General features: G+C 39.1%; 1 protein-coding gene across 5 annotated transcripts in view; it reads right to left on the bottom strand.

The window, feature by feature from the left end:
- Positions 1–8080, bottom strand: part of LOC109415021 (uncharacterized) — a 74836-nt gene extending 66756 nt beyond the window's left edge. For 4 of the 5 annotated variants that reach the window (XM_062851909.1, XM_029873119.2, XM_029873117.2 and 1 more), the window contains exon 1: positions 7707–8080. The gene's annotated coding sequence lies outside the window, so the exon portion shown is untranslated. The remainder of the gene's footprint in view (positions 1–7706) is intronic. The other variant, XM_029873116.2, reaches the window with a different exon arrangement.
- Between the last annotated feature and the right edge of the window lie 3417 nt (positions 8081–11497).

Here is an 11497-nt window from a genome sequence, read left to right on the forward strand (position 1 = left end):
GTAATTTGAATACAGACTAGCACCACCTACTGGGCTAATTTCGATTCAATTTTTTTATCATAAGATTGCTTTTAGCCTGTCAAACGATGTTGTTGAAGACAGCATTATTATAGGCCATGATCAAAAGATACAACCATTCATGCCGTGGGATGGACCCCAGGGGTACAAAATCGCCCGGTTCAACTTTGACATCGAAAATAATCCATAGTACGCCATGAAACTATTGGCATTTTTGCATAAATAAGTAATCGCGGTGTAGTTTGAAGGTACTGTAAAAATGGGGTCGATATGTCGATCCAAACTTTTTTGCGACCACTTCAAAGTGCGAATATAGATTCGGATCACTACTTAGTCGCTGTATGCATGCGCTCAAAACTTTCGACAGTTATCACCACGCGTCGAAGTCGAACGCCGCGGCTCAATATCGAGCAACTTCGTAACGTAGAAGTGGCTCAAGACTACGCGCAGCAGTTAGCAGTGGCCCTACCAACGGAAGAGCAGCTTGGCGCAGCTACACTTGAAGATGACTGGAGGGACATCCGATCCGCCATAGGTAGTACCTCGGCTACAGCACTAGGCTTCGCGACTCCGAATCACAGAAACGACTGGTACGACGGCGAATGTGAACAGTTCACTCAGGAAAATTGCCTCATACTTAATGGCAAATATCCATGTGCCAAACCACATCCAAAGTATATGCAACCAATACCCGATTACGCAGGCAAATTAGCGCATGAATAGTATGTGCCCTAAATTGTATGAGTCGCTACTGTATGGTGCCTCATCAAAAGTATGAGTCGCACTAATGGAATACATTTGTTTACCCCCAAAGTTCTACGAGAAGCTGAACCGCTCGCGCAGAGGCTTTGTGCCACAAGCCGACATGTGCCGAGATAATCACGGGAATATTCTCACGAGCGAGCGTGAGGTGGTCGAGAGGTGGCGGCAGCATTACGATGAGCACCTCAATGGCGACGTTGCAAGTACCGAAGGTGGCGTGGTAACAGATCTAGGAGTATGTGCACAGGACGAAAGACTCCCGGCCCCTGACCTTCAAGAGATTGAGGAGGAGGTTGGCCGGTTGAAAAACAACAAAGTCGCTGGAGCAGACCAACTACCAAGCGAGCTTCTAAAATACGGTGGAGAAGCACTGGTGAGAGCACTACACTGGGTCATTACCAAGATTTGGGAGGAGGAAGTATTACCGGAGGAATGGATGGAAGGTATCGTGTGTCCCATCTACAAAAAGGGCGACAAGTTGGATTGCGGAAACTACCGCGCCATCACACTACTGAGCGCTGCCTACAAGATACTCTCCCAAATTTTATGCCGCCGTCTATCACCGATTGCAAGAGAGTTCGTGGGGCAATATCAGGCTGGATTCATGGGTGAACGCGCTACAACGGACCAGATGTTCGCCATCCGCCAGGTGTTGCAGAAATGCCGCGAATACAACGTGCCCACACATCACTTGTTCATCGATTTCAAATCGGCGTATGATACAATCGATCGAGAACAGCTATGGCTATGCACGAATACGGATTCCCGGATAAACTGATACGGTTGATCAAGGCGACGATGGATCGAGTGATGTGCGTAGTTCGAGTATCAGGGACACTCTCGAGTCCCTTCGAATCTCGCAGAGGGTTACGGCAAGGTGATGGTCTTTCGTGCTTGCTGTTCAACATTGCTTTGGAGGGTGTAATAAGAAGAGCGGGGATAAACACGAGTGGGACGATTTTCACGAAGTCCGTTCAGCTGCTTGGTTTCGCCGATGATATTGATATTATAGCTCGTAAATTTGAGACGATGGCGGAAACGTACATCCGACTAAAGAGTGAAGCCAGGCGAATCGGATTAGTCATTAATGTGTCGAAGACAAAGTACATGATGGCAAAGGGCTCCAGGGAGGAATCACCGCGCCCGCCACCCTGAATTCATATCGACGGTGATGAAATCGAGGCGGTTGAAGAATTCGTGTACTTGGGCTCACTGGTGACCGACGACAACGACACCAGCAGAGAAATTTAGAGGCGTATTGTGGCAGGAAATCGTGCCTACTTTGGACTCCGCAGAACTCTACGATCGAATAAAGTTCGCCGTAACACGAAGTTAACCATCTACAAAACGTGGATTAGACCGGTCGTCCTCTACGGGCACGAAACATGGACCCTACGTGCAGAGGACCAACGCGCCCTTGGAGTTTTCGAACGGAAGGTGTTGCGTACCATCTACGGTGGAGTGCAGATGGAAGACGGGACTTGGAGAAGGCGAATGAACCACGAGCTGCATCAGCTGCTGGGAGAACCAACCATCGTCCATACCGCGAAAATTGGGAGGCTACGGTGGGCGGGTCACGTCATCAGGATGTCGGATAGCAACCCGACTAAAATGGTTCTCGAGAGTCATCCGACCGGTACAAGAAGACGTGGAGCGCAGCGAGCTAGGTGGGTCGACCAAGTGGAGGACGTGCGGACCCTACGCAGAGTGCGGAACTGGAGACAAACAGCCATGGACCGTGTGGAATGGAGGCGGCTACTACACCGTGTCCAATAAGTTCTCATACAAAATACAAGTTTAGAAAATATAACTTTATTTCACATCTGTGATTCATATTTCCAAAACGAATGCATGTATTGAAGGGCCACATAATACTGATTAAATAAAGCATATGGTTGAGAATAACATTATTTTCTATTTGTTTTTATAAGCCTAGCAGTACACTGCCGTTTTCTGAAATTCGTTTGCTCCGGCACGCGAGAAAAATGATCGAAAAGTTTTTCATTCTACGGTAGCTAAATAGAGTCCATGTTGTTAAATTTTGAGTTTTAAACCCAAGTATGATACCAGGGTCTCCAGTTAGCCTAGTGGTTAAGGCTAAGGATCGCCAATCCGGAGACGGCAGGTTCGATTAACGTTCCAGTCGGAAAAACTTTCTCGACTCCCTGGGCATAGTGTATCATTGTACTTGCCTCACAATATACAAATTCATGCAATGGCAGGCAAAGAATGCCCTTCAATGGATTACCGGCAGGGAGTGCGTTCGATGCTGGTCAGCAGGAGTAAAAACATTTTATTTTGTATGGAGAAAAGCATCTTAACTCGAATTTCTCGAAATGAAAAGCTTTTATCGAAAAAATATTTGGTAAGCACCAAACCGGTCATCATTGTGCACAACCGCTACCAAATATTTTTTCGAATAATGTGTTCCACTTCGAGAAATACGCCTTTAGATGCTATTCGCCATACAATATTTTTGCGATTTACTTTTGGCGATTTTTCGCGCATAGAAGCTAGCGCCTCATTGGTCGATGCGGAGAGTAGGAAAACAGCCAAAGCATTTAATCCATTAATAACTGTGGAAGTGCTCAAAGAATACTAAGTTGAAGCGAGGCAGGCCAAGTCCCAGTTGGGACGTCGAGCCATAAAGAAGAAGAAAAAGAAGATGATACCAAATGGATACACTAAGGCTAAAATAATACAATTTTAATGATGATATGGTAAGTAATTCGCAAGTAAGCTCAACTTGGGCTGATTTTCTTGAAAATGACCGTTCTATTGGAGATAAACATCATAAAACGTAAATTTTAGGCAACCTTTACCACAATAGAGATACAATCATGTTTTAGAAGTGAGAATGGTGTGGATTAACTAGATAGAATGCAGATATGCTTCTTTAACACAACAAATCTCATTAAAACAGGAAAATGGACATTTTTGTTTGATTTATGTTTAATTTTGTACAACATTTAACGACTTTTGACTTCACCAATACATAGTCTAATTTTTTTTTCTCTTCTGGTCATAGTTGCTACTAGCAATGTTGAGGACAAGAACCTAATTTGTTTCAACTTAAAACGATTACTCGTTGAAATGAGACGAAATATCAATGAAATGGCGCGCGTGCCAGACGAAATGGACTTACGACACATAAGCGATCAGCAGAGGAGGATAAAGGACAATTATTTCCAAAATATATGCTGTATTTGATTAATATCAGATGGCCTTCCAATAAATAAATTAACTTTGAAAATCCTTATTACAGATGTGAAATAAATTCAATTTGATTTTGTATGAGAACTTATTGGACACGGTGTATGTACAGCAGAGGCCACCCCGGCCTTAGCCTGACCGGTAAGTAAGTCAAAGTGGATCTGGGGTCCAATGGACCCCAGGTATCCATTACAGGGTTAAGGTGAAACATCAAGAAATCCGATTGCAATGTATGCATTGTATGCATTAGAGTTTCTACACACTTAAATTAAATCGCCGACCTCAGCAAACGGATTGCCGAGAATCCAACAGCCGAGAATCCGGTAATAATTTTTACTGATTCTCGGTTAAAGTTTTACCGAGATGTCGTTAAAACTTTGCCGAGATCTCGGTAATCCAACTTTTTACCGAGATCTCGGCAAAGTTTACCGAGACTCGGTAATGGTTTACCGAAATCTCGGTAAAAATTTTACCGAGAATCAGTAAATATTTTACCGAGATATCAGCTGTTGGATTCTCGGTAAACCGTTTACCGAGATCAATTTCTGATTTTAAGTGTGTAGGGCCCCAAACCCCTATTATTTTTTTCTCATCCGTAACGCGAACTAGTGTTGAACGGTGTCATGAGTTTCATAAATTCCAGAAGTACAATAAATATTCAAGCAACTTCTCTAAAAATGTGGCAACATTTCATTGAGAGGAATGTCAATGAATTAACTACATCGGCTGTTTTCCTACTCTCCACATCGACCAATGTGGCGCTAGCTTCTATGCGCGAAAAATCGCTAAAAGTAAATCGCAAAAATATTGTATGGCGAATACCATCTAAAGGCAAATTCTTCAAAGTGGAACACATTATTCGAAAAAATATTTGGTAGTGGTTGTGCACAATGGTGATCACTATTAAGCCTACCAAATATTTTTTCGGGAAGAGCTTTGTATTTCAAGTAATTCAAGTTTAGATGCATTTCGCCATACAAAATTAAATTGATTTACTCCTGCTGATCAACTGTGGCTGCGCGCCAAGCGGGTAGTCCATTACCGTAGATTGAGAATCTAATTAATATTTCATAGTTCTACCTGCTAATCGAATACAAATAAAAATGTGGCACGCCGTGAGCGTTGATTTCATAAACTTTCTAAGAGTTTGGCACCGTTTTTTTTTGTTTGTTTTAAATCACATTGTAAATATGTTGGTATCTTGTCGATGAATTTGAGAATGTTTCATGGTGAAACGAGAGTTAAAGTGAATTAACAGCCCAAGGTTTTGGTATTCTTAGGAAGCTTTGTAAATCGTTGGCATAATGTTGAAGATATTGAAGCTTTTAAAGTAAACCTAATGCTAATCGGTTTGCTTGCCAGCTTTTGTACGTCATGTTACTAACGTGTCTTCCGCGAATTTAGAAATTTTACATTTGAATGATCATCAGTAACAACAATTTAAAGTTTTGATTTCAATTTCATTGGAGAAATGGATACTATCGCTTTATCTATAAACACGTTAAACACCTACTGAGTTTTGTAACAGTATTGCGAAAAATGTGAAATATAATCAAAGTTTTAGATGAGTTACAAAATATATATTCATTGCGAGGATTGATTAACTTGAGAAATTGAAATAATATTCTATGAAGTTACTACATTTTCAATATACTTTATCATACCTATCTTATATTTTCAAACCACTGTAATTTGCGATCGTTTCAATGAAATGTTGTCAAATTTTCAGAGAAGTTGTTTGAATGTTGTATCTTTGGAATGGGGTTTGTGAAACTCATTAATATTTTGTTTATGATTTGAAGAGCCAATGAACCATCCTATGACAATATTGTCATATATGAGCTAATTCTAGGAATATACAGGAAAATTTTCAAACAGTATAAACTTTGGTGTCCCTCGATAAAACATTTTCAAATTTTCGGAGGAGATACTAGAATAGTATGTCTTTCGAATGCCGGATGTTAGTTTGGAGTGCATTTTTATTTGTTAATATAGTGGTATCAGGCACACCGTGCGTGCATATTTACTCATATAAGGAAATCCTAGTGAAATGGCACAAAATCTTCAAATCACAAAAACTTTAATTTCCCTCGATGAAAGATTTTCAAATTTTCAGAGGAGATACTAGAATAGTATATCTTTCGAATGCCGGGTGCCATTTGGGTGAACATTTTTATTTGTTAATAACGGTTTTCGGCACACCGTGCCATCCGCATCAGTTCGTTGATGACAGCTGTTTTTTATTCTTAATCACTTAACCTAATTTACAGCTCTATTGTCCACTGGGGCACTACGTGAGCAATTTCAATGGACTACCCGCTTGGCGCACACCCACAGTTGATCAGCAGGAGTAAATCCATTTTATTTTGTATGGTGAAAAGCATCTAAACTTGAATTACTTGAAATAGAAAGCTCTTACTGAAAAAATATTTGGTAGGCTTAATAGTAGTCACCATTGTGCACAACCACTACCAAATATTTTTTCGAATAATGTATTCCACTTCGATAAATTTGCCTTTAGATGCTATTCGCCATACAATATTTTTGCGATTTACTTTTAGCGATTTTTCGCGCATAGAAGCTAGCGCCACATTGGTCGATGCGGAGAGTAGGAAAACAGCCGATGTAGTTAATTCATTGACAGCTGCACTTACATTTTGTACAGCGCCTAGATTCTATTCTACTTTATCGAACTGGTTGTCTTTCTGCTGCTTTCACTTTTTCTACTTTATACCTAGTAGAATGATGAGGACAAGGATGATGATGGATGGCCGTTGTTCCTTTCCAGTCCGATTGGGGGTCCATTATGAGTATATAGGGTATTGGTTCCCTTTTGAAGCATATGGCTCCCGATTTCATGCTACTTAAAACAAGGGGTTCAAGAACTCTATGTTTTGTTTCTAATTTTTGTATATTTTTAGTTAGAAGTGACCACACATGAAAACAAAATAACGGAATCCACCAGTGCCGTAATCGCTTGTTTTCGGATAGGATGAATTTGGGAGCGTTAGATTACTAATGGCACTCAGACCCTAGTAGGGTTGGAGTACTCTTGTTCAGCCTATGCCCCTATCCTCTTCTAAAAACGGACGATTTAAGCACCGATTGTTTCCGTTATTTTTGTTATAATGCATGCTTACTTCTAACAAAAAATACAAACATAAAAAAAAAACAAAACAATTAGCGCTTATTAGCTTTGTTTTCGATAGCACGAAAATGGGAGCACTTTGCTTAAGATGGGTTCCGGTTCCCTACATTTCTATTTTCATCACCACATAGCACCCTGCATCACTGCACGTGCATACGAACGTGATACACAGCATTTTATCTGCACTCTTGACATCTCTATTGAATTGAATAAAAAAAAAACTTAATACACAACATCACATGCGCATTCTTAATACCTTCCGTGCCATTAACTATACTTGGTAGAACATAATTTTATTAATTTAAAGATATAAACCTGTCACTGTTGTGACAGTATGAGAATTGCAACAACCTGGGATTTGTGCACATATTTTTTTCTTACACACCCATCATTTTTGTATAGGATATTATGCACTGGTGATGGAGGAGATGCTTTTTCTTGGCATATATCTACCGATAATAATATGTTGTAATAATATAAAGAAACTAATCAACAACACACATTTTAGAGCTCATTAAGTGTTATATAATCAATAATTCACTTTTGAAAATCATAGGATAATTACCACGGGAATTGAATGGTGTTTACACTTTTCTAATATGCTCCATTATCCTTTTAACACTTGAAACACTATTGCACACCTTTATACTTTGCTTTTGTATTATTTTTCGCTAACTCAAAATAAAAATCTGATTCACTTTTAGTATTTTTGTCAGCACAAAAATTGGTGACCCTGGAAAATTATGTTTCTGTGTTGTCTTTCTCTGGCACTATACTTTATCCTGAAATTTGCAATGCTCTTGCTGCATGACATGGATCAAATAGGTCCTGTGAGCTGAGCAATCAAAGAGAAACTGGCTATAGCTGGTTGGAAGGGAGAAACAAATTTACTCGAAGGATATACGAGGGGCGTACTGTCGCAAAATCACAGCATTGTATTACTGGAAAAATTGCCGCATCGTAAAATAAGGAAGAGAAAACTAGACTTATGGTTATATAATAAAACATCTATATTTTTGTAGGAACTGCTGAACTAAGATTAATGAATCCATATTAGAAACGACTTTTCGAATTTCATAAACGAGTATTGCTCAAAAGTTTCGTCTCCTCAAAACAAGTCCCCATGCAAAATTTCAGCTCAATCGGACTTCGCTAAGTGTTTGGCTGTTTTGAAACACGAAAAAATATCCATATAGGGTATTGGTTCCCTTATTAAGCATGTGGCTCCCATTTTCATCCTACGAAAAACAAAGGATTAAAGCGCTGTTTGTTTTGTTTCTTATTTTTGTATTTTTTGGTAGACGCACCCATGAAAACAAAAAGAACGGAATCAATCGGTGTCGTAATCGCTTGTTTCACATGAAAATTTCGAAATCGATTTTTATTTGATGCCAAATGCCTTAAAAGTGCATGAAACGTCAAGATCTGGAGTTATCTCAAAAAAAATATTTTTGGAAAAAAAAATACTTTTTGGATTTGAAAATTTTTGAGTTGGGGGAGTGAAATGAATTTGAAATGGAAGATTTTAATTTAGTTGCTGAAATATTCATGGCATAGTACTGAAACATGTCAACTGCTAGCGTCAGAGTGGTTCACTTATTTTGCATTAGGGCCTGTCCATAAACTACCTAGACTCTAAGGGGGGCGGTGGGGTCTGGCCAAAGTCTACGCTCCATACAAATTCCGATAATTTTGTATGAACAGATGTCTACGAGGGGGAGGGGGGTCTGAGATGGCAGCGGTACCCCTTTGATTTACACGCGTGCCGCTGTCCGATCATTTTTGCAATTTTTTCAACGCCTTGCCACGCCCAGACCTGTGAACGAAAACATTTTATACTTTGTATACACAAAATTCAGCATATTTGTAGTTCCGTGTCAAAAATTGAGCTCAATCCATCAAAGCAAACCATAGTTACAGCATCTCAAACTTGGCCATTTTGTATGAAAATCGGCGTTTGTCCGATCAATTATGCACCACAGTGTAGTTTATGGACAACGCCTTAGGGTTTGTATTTGGTTTGCAGGTAGAAAAAAAAAGATAATAGTAATAAAAAGACTCTCATTCATATAACCGTAAGCCATTTTTATTTAGTCTTATATATATTTTTGTAGATTTTGAGCCGAGCATATAAAAAGTTCTTCAGATTCTAAGCCCACCGGAACTTTTTTAAGATTACACTGAAATAAATTTTGTTGTTGTTTCCACCGAATCCATGGTACCCGGGTACCTTTTTCAATTTCAAATCTCGATATTTCAATGGTTATTGAGACTAGGATGTTGGAACTCTGTTAGATCTCAGAACTCGTGAATATACATCTATTACTGGGGTTGACCAAATTTTAAAGTGATGAGGGGCAGGGGGAGGGGCTCCTGCATTTTTTTATTACGTGGAAGGCCGGCAGGGTACCTGGGTACCCACGAAATTGAAATGAACATATCTCCGTCAATTTTTCATAGATTTTGGAAATTTTTAGCTCATTCAACTCAGAAACTCATCATCTATCGGGAAAATATTTGGTTAGACCGATCTAATCACCGTGGTTTTCGGAAAATCCATATTTTTGGGAGCATGTCCTTATACCATATTGAAACCCACATTGTTAAGGCTAGGATATCTTAAAGTGTTTATGGTCAACCATGGCCCCACGAGAAGCGTGTTCCGAAATCACAGTTTCAAAGTCAACACGTTTTATGATTCCAGGCTAGTCAGATACAATATGCCAAAGCAATTTTACGATGCTTGGTACCGAAATTGCTACTAACCTACCGAAAATCCCGTATATTGTACTGTATAAAAACATGGATCCGTAAATCCGGATTTTCCGGTACCCATGGTGATCGGACCGGTCCAACCAAATACGATCTCGATAGATAATGAGTTTCTGAGTTGAATGAGGCAAAAACTTTTAAAATCGGTGGAAAAATCGCTGAGATATGTTCATTTCCATTTCGTGGGTACCCGGGTACCCTGCCGGCCTTCTACGGGTGTTTTTTTTTGCTGGCCACACTACGGTTAAGAACTGTACCAACAATTTTCAACCGAATGCAAAATTCTGTTAATTGTACTGAAACATTGTCAATATTACCATTCAAGAAGTACCATTGACTAAAAACATTCTTGGTGTTACTATTTTGACATTGTATTTTTGACCATGTTTATCTAAGACGCGCAACATTCAAGCACAGACAAACAGACGTAACACTCTGATAATTCCCATCGTACTTCGATTTAACGATCTTTTTCAAAATTTGATAGTTGGCCAACTACTCACCTGTGGCGCTCACATCGTTTTTGTTCGAGTTTGACGTTTGCTCACTACCGCCACCTAGTTGATGGTCGGCCAAACTTAGTCATTTTGGCATTGGGCGAATATGTTTCCGTGACTATGATTTGAATCGAAAAATGTTCGAAGTGTTACGTCTGTTTGTCTGTGATTCAAGTCTACATGGTCGAAATTACAATGCCCAAATAGTAGAACCAAGAATGTTTTTAGTCAACAGTAATACACGCATGGTAATATTGACAATGTTTCAGTATAATTAACAGAATTTTGCATTCGGTTGAAAATTGTTGGTACAGTTCTTAATTCTACCATGGATTCGGTGGAAACGACAACTAAATTTATTTCACTGTATTTTTACGATGATTAGAAAAATTACAATAAATCGTAGAAAATTGGGTCGATTTTGAAACTCCATACATTTTGTGTGGGATGAAAAATTGACAAAAATCTTTAAACCTCATTTACTCAAAAGTGGGTTTTTGTCAGTTACACCCCTTGCTTCTAACCCCTTCAATTAAGAACGAAAAAATCCAGTCAATTTACCAGTCATATTTTTGTATGGTTTGAAACCATGATCCTTTATTGACATGTAACACTTTGTTAAGATATTCCTAGACCAACATGTGAAAAGGGCATAACAACCATTGCGAATTTCTGCTTCTCCTGTCCCTTCTAATTGTTCTTCAATTCTTTTATCAGTAACAGATAGACAAAATGATCGGGACAGGTAAAATTTTTACATTTCAAAAACTGGTCAAATAGCTGAAACTTTTTGAAAAGTGCATCAAACGATCTAAAATGTTTACTGTTAGTTAATCAACTAGTTGTGTATCGATGTTTCAAATTTGGGAAAGATCGGGCTATTCTATATGAAGTTAGAATGATTCTAGAAAAAGTCATAATTATCCGATTGCCAACTTTGAACTGTAATATCTCCGGATTCAATGAACCAATTGCAATCAAATTTTGAACGTTCATGACTTATATGATAAGTTTTGAAAAACTTTGGACATAACCTAAAATTGTTAACATAGAAGAAAATTATAGCGCTTAGATTTTTTCTGAAAAA

The sequence above is a fragment of the Aedes albopictus genome, chromosome 2 (genome assembly GCF_035046485.1).
Source record: "Aedes albopictus strain Foshan chromosome 2, AalbF5, whole genome shotgun sequence".
Lineage (NCBI taxonomy): Eukaryota > Metazoa > Arthropoda > Insecta > Diptera > Culicidae > Aedes > Aedes albopictus.